Source organism: Moschus berezovskii, chromosome 20 (assembly GCF_049115385.1).
Source record: "Moschus berezovskii isolate FMDL1 chromosome 20, NW_MosBer_1.0, whole genome shotgun sequence".
Taxonomy (NCBI): domain Eukaryota; kingdom Metazoa; phylum Chordata; class Mammalia; order Artiodactyla; family Moschidae; genus Moschus; species Moschus berezovskii.
This window is the reverse complement of record NC_142479.1, coordinates 48,675,583-48,681,534: the sequence shown is the minus strand read 5'-3', so window position 1 is coordinate 48,681,534 and position 5,952 is coordinate 48,675,583.

Here is a 5,952-nt window from a genome sequence, read left to right as displayed (position 1 = left end):
CAGTCCATGGGGTCACAAAGAGTCGGACACAACTGAGCAACTGAACTGAACTGATAGTCCTATCAGTCTGTAACCACACTATGAGCCCAGCCTACAAGTCAGTACAAGGCCTGGAAGATGCAAAAGTGATTATCTCTGTGTGTGTGTGTGTGTGTGTGTTTGTGTGTGTGTACTCAGGGTGCAAGGGGGCAGGAGTGAAGGAATAAAGTGAAAACTCATGAAAGACTTTGAAGAACAAGTGGAGATTTTCCAAGTAAAGAGGGTACGGGGTATTCCAGGCAGAGGGCTCAGCTTGTGCGAAGATCAAGTGGCACGGACCAGCCTTGAAGCGTCCGTGGAATCCTGCTGGGGGAGAGGCAGTGAGATAGAGGTTGTTATAGAGGAGCAGGCAGTGGGGACAAGGGGAAGGTGCTGAGCCAGATCTGGACACTCAGAATCTGGGAAACCTGCGGGTGGCCGGCTGGAGGTGGCTGACAAGAGCTGAACATCAAGGCTGGGGCCTGGAGGCACCTGGGTGGGGGTCACCAGCAGGGAGGTGAACGCTATTTGGGGAGGCAGAGGGAGGAGCAAGAACGGAAGCCCAGGGTGGGCTGGAGAGTCTCGCCAGGGAGTGAGGTGCTAGGAGAAGACAGAGAGGAAGGAGGATCAAGGCAGGGCCAAGAGGGAGGTCCTGCTGCCACCCCAGAGGGCTCAGGGGCACAGAACCAAAGACCACTACTGGGAGTGCCCTTCAGAGGAGCCTGGTGCCCGAGGAGATGAGGTTCCAGGGAGGGCAGAGTCCCTACTTCAGGGATGTGACTTCTAAGCTCTAGAGACTTAGAAGAACAGAAAGCAGCCAAGATGATTGCGGGATGGGGGAAGCAGGGTGCCTGGTACCTTGGGCATCTCAGTATTTTCAGCTGTAAAGTGGGTGACATCTCCACCTCATGAGGCTATTAGAAGATATACATAAAGGGCTGGCTACACAGTAGGTGCTCAGTAAACATTAGCTCCCTTTCTGAATTCAAATGTACATAAAACATTCAGAGACAAACAGTCACATAGGCAAACATGTATAAATATGTAAGGGATGACATGCACAGACACATTCCAACCAAAACGTGTGTAGGAACGCTCCATAGACAAGCACACACACATGGCCCTCCACCCCTGGCAGAATCTCTAGGATGTTAGTAGGAGTGGAAGGGGGGTGTAGATGAAGTCTGGCACCCGTCCAGATTTCACACCTGAGCACAGGACTCTGCCACTAAGAAGGCACCTCGCCAAGGGGGCTGGTGACTCAGCTCAGCTGGGGCTACCAAGTGGCCTCTCAAACTTGAAGGGGCCACCTTGGCATGAAGTAGAGATGCTGTAGAGCCCACCCAAGTCCCAAACTCCCAGTCAGAAGGTCAAGGCATGTGCAGCAAGGCCTAGGCCATGGGGGACAGCAAGGAAACCATGGAGAGGGTCAGAGGAACTAGAAAGGCAAAGCGGTTGGCCAGCACAGAATTTTCCTGATGTCTGGGGCCTACTCACCAGGCCCCTGTGGGGGTCACTCTGTTCTTTCCTTTCCCTACCCCCTGCACATCCCCCCGCCACACACACACCTTTACCTAAGTCCAAGTCAGCTCAGGGCCTTGGGGCCTTCTCACTCACTGTCTCCCTCCCTCCTTCTGCCCCCTTTCATCCCACTTCACCCACTGCCCAAATTATTACAGTTGCCCTCCCAGCCCAGTTCCTCCTGGCAATGCCAACTTCATGCTATAGCCAGAACATTCTTTCTAACAACCCCACATTGTTCCAGAATCACCAGCACTAAAATATAATGCAATGTGGATTTAGCCTCTTAAAATCTGAGAGCTTTCAGAATGTGAGGCCAGGATCAAACCCTGGCCTCCTGAAGATGCTCTCATTCATTTTTGAGCCCCTGGGGGTTCTCAGCTCTGTGCCACTACATGGCAGGTTGTCAGTGAATGCTTGAGACTGACAGATTGGGAGCCAGAGAAGTTGCTTGGCCTGGGTGCCCGTTCTGCCCCCATATCTGGGTAATAGGAGAAAGGAAATCTGATAAATACATTCATGCTTCACTGCTCCCTTCTCCCTCCCCATTAATTTGCATTTTCAATTCAAGTCAGAGACAGAGACCCGAGTCTTGGTTCAATAGCTGAGATTTGATCCACTTAGTTCAACAAATACGAGGAGCCTTGGGACACAGGGATGCCAGGTGAGAAATAATAAGGGATTTCTTCCAGCTCTTTCATTTCATAGATGGGGAAACTGAGGCTTGGAGGATATGACTTCTAAGCTGTAGTGTCCTGGAAGAACAGAAGGTAGCCAAGATGATTGGGGCATGGGAGAAGCAGGGTGCCTGATGGAGGTACCTTGGGCATCTCAGTATTTTCAGCTGTAAAGTGGGTGACATCTCCACCTCATAAGGCTATTAGAAGATACACAAAAAGGGCTGGCTACACAGTAGGTGCTCAACAAACATTAGCTCCCTTTCTGAATTCAAATGTACATAAAACATTCAGAAATAAATAGTCACATGGGCAACATGTAACATGTACAAGGTGAGAGGGCAGAAGATAGCCTGCATTCAGCCTTTTTGGCACCGCAGTTCTACTCCATCTATATATCTCCATCTACGTGCTGACCTTCCTGTGAGAAGTGAGTGAGCAAGTGGTGTGGTACAGAGGGAAGCTGGTATAAACACATAAATGGAATAAATGGAAGGTCCTTTACACCATCTGATGTTTTCATGTTACAACTGGGAAAACTGTAACCCAAGCTAAGCCCTGACTCTTCTGCTTTCCTCTCTCTTGAGGCTCCCTCTTGCTAGTCCTTTCCTTCTCACTTGTCCAGATATTCCTCCTCCAGGAAGCATTCCTCACTCTACAGCAGAACCCACAGTTCGTATGTTGTCGCGGTCACCCACAGAGAAAGATGGACCCCCATCCAAGATTTGGTTCGATGTCAAGACTAATGATGTCACATGCATGCCAAGACGGAGTGAAAAGTTTTATTATTTATGTAATTGAGGTCTCTGGAGGAGCAGGGCCGGCTTCTCAAGCAGGTCCAAAATGGCTTGAGAGAGGGAGGAAAGGAGACTGGTTGGGGTTTTGACTGTGGTGAGGGAGTGAGGCTGGGGGAGCATTTGTGAGGAAAGGGGCTTGCATGGTTCAAATCTCCCACGGACACCAAAGGAGGCAGCACAGCACTCAGGCTGGAGAGGGAGAAGGGACAGCTGAAGAGATGTCAGCAGTCAGACATCAGAATACGGCCTCAAACTCCTCATTACACATGCTCTTCTCAACATTTCTAGGGGCTCCCTTCTCTACAGGGAAGAGTTGGCCTGATAAAGTCAACTGAGGGATGAGATGAGGCCGCGGGTGATAATGTCACTGAGCTGTGGATTTCTCTTTCCGCATCTCTCCAGCCCAGAGCCCTTCCAGTCCCTTCATCTCTCCACCTCCGTTGCATCTCCTCCAGATCTGTCTGCTGTGCTGTGCTCAGTTGTGTCCGACTCTTTGCAACCCCATGGACTGTTGCCTGCCAGGATTCTCTGTCCGTGGGGATTCTCCAGGCAAGAATACTGGAGTGAGTTGCCATGCCCTCCTCCAGGGTATCTTCCCGACCCAGGAACCGAACCAGGGTCTCCTGCATTGCAGGTGGATTCTTTACCAGCTGAGCTACCAGGGAAGCCTCCAGATTCCTTAGCTTGCACCCTCCCCCTACCAGATGCCCCCTGCTCCCACTTCCACATTCCCTCTGGAAACTCCCCCACAGTGGAAAAACCATCCCTCATCCCTTTCCTGCTCCCAAGCCTGGGATCGGACATGCTGGTCATTCCTGTTTGGGATGGCCAAATAGATAACACCTGGCATGGAGCCCATCTGTCATGACAGAACTCTCAAAGCTGTTTCAGGCGGGACCCCTCTCCACGTTGAGTGTCCACCCTGGCCCCTGGGTTCCTGGTACTGGCTGTCCTCCCTTCTCCAAGAATGAGGTGGAGGACCCAGCAGCCGACTGGAAGGAGAGCAAGGTAATTGTTCAATAGGAATCAGGTCAGCTTCCTATTCCTTAGTCCCACATCTCCTAACCCCTGGAGGCTCTGGGCCACAAAGCAGCCTGTGGAGAGAGGCTGGGCAGCTCTGAGAGTCACAGCTTGGTAACAAATGCTGCTCCAAGGGCAGACAGGGACAAGTGTCCTCTCCCCAAACACTTTAGAGAAACGCTGCTATCACAGCTGCTTTTGTTCAGGCATGTCTGGCTTTCCAACCAACATCTGCCTGAAATTTGTCTCTTAAAGACACAGCTGTGGCCAATGGCCTCCAGTTCTAGCTCTGGCCTCCCATGAGTTGTGTGACCTTGGACATCTAGTTTCCTCCTTAAGTTGAATGAGGCCAAATGACAATGAAAAGAGAGTCTGTAGGTAAAAGGATTCATAAAAAGAAGTTCAGCTTGAGTCCCTTCCCATGCTCTGAATCTAATTTTGTACTCTTAATTCTTTATCCTTTTCCTTAAAGAGGGCTTCAAGTTGTACAAGCTTCAGGCTCCACCAAACCTAGATGTGCCCTCTGTATGGTTTGAATGTTAATTATTAGCGCAAGTGGTCACGAAGGGCTCTAGGGTCAGAAAGCATAGGATTAAAATCCAAGTTGCGTAGCCTTCAAATTGCTTAACCTCACTGAGCCTCAGTTTTCTCACCTTACAACAGAAATAACACCTGAAAGATTGTTGTGAGGATTTAATTTACTAATATTTGTAAAGCAGGTAGCATCGTTTACGCTGCCCAAGCACTACAATATGGTGATCTTACTACCATAAACTCTCAGAGATAGAGGCTCTAAAATGAACTTTGAGAAGTAAGCTCTGAAGAATGAACTGCTGTACCACAGTAAGAAAGCTCCTAAAGCCTAGAAAAAAGAAAGCTCAGGGGAAGTGTGTCTTCGTGCTGCAACAAAAGAAATCTGAGTTAGACTCAAGAAAACAGTGATCTCTTCAAGTTCCCATTTAGTCAGATTCTTACGCGGATAACCAGATCTTTGGACTCCGCCTGCCTAACTGAACCTGGTGCCACCCACGACATACCTGTCGGGGCTGAAGTCCCTGCCCAGTCTCCAAACACTCAAGTTAGAGCCGGGGTGGGAGGAAGGGACCTTTGGGATTCTGCTGGGCTGGGCCCTGAAGGCAAGGGTGGATCAGACATGGGTACAATCTGGGCTTAGCTCCCTGGTTACGGAGGCACTCTAAAAAGAAGGGACTTCTTTCCACATCGACTGGATATTCATGATACAGTAGATGTCAGAAGGCGTAGCCCGCCGGGGAAAACGCTGTCGTTGCTAATTATAATTAGCGATGCTTGGTTATTACCACTGCTAAATATCTGTCTGATTTTGCGAGACCATTCCCCGCCCGGGTCAAAGTGGGTGGGAACAAGTGGGTAAAAAATAAAAATGTTGACAAGGAAAGCGAAGGGGCTGGGTACCAGGAAGAACGCTCAGAGACCGCTAACCTTCCCTCAGGGACTCACAGCGCGGCGGAGGAGAGCAGAGCCTTCCAGCCAGTGGCTTGTGGATATTGGTTCCCAGATGCGCCAACGCCAGGGCTCGCCAGCCGGACCCACAGAGGTGGCCGCGCCCGGAACGGCCTTTCCAGCAGCCGCAGCAAAGCAGCGGGACAGATTCCACCCCCGGCCCCGCCCGTCCATTCCATCTTGCTCGGGAAGCGACGCTTCTCTGGAGAAGCAAGCGGAGGGGAGGGGAAATCCCAGCTTTCGGGGTCTCCCGACAGGTGTTTGGGGGAGAGGGCGGAGCCGGCTCAGGAAGGATGGGGGAGGGGCGGTGCTGCCCCTTTAAGAGGCGGCGGCCGAGCCGGGACCTTTTCTCTTTCCCCGGAAGGAAAGCTTAGCCCTGGCTGGGCGCGCAAGGTGGGGAGGTGCGGGGCTGGGCGTGGGGAGGCGGGGCGCGCGCG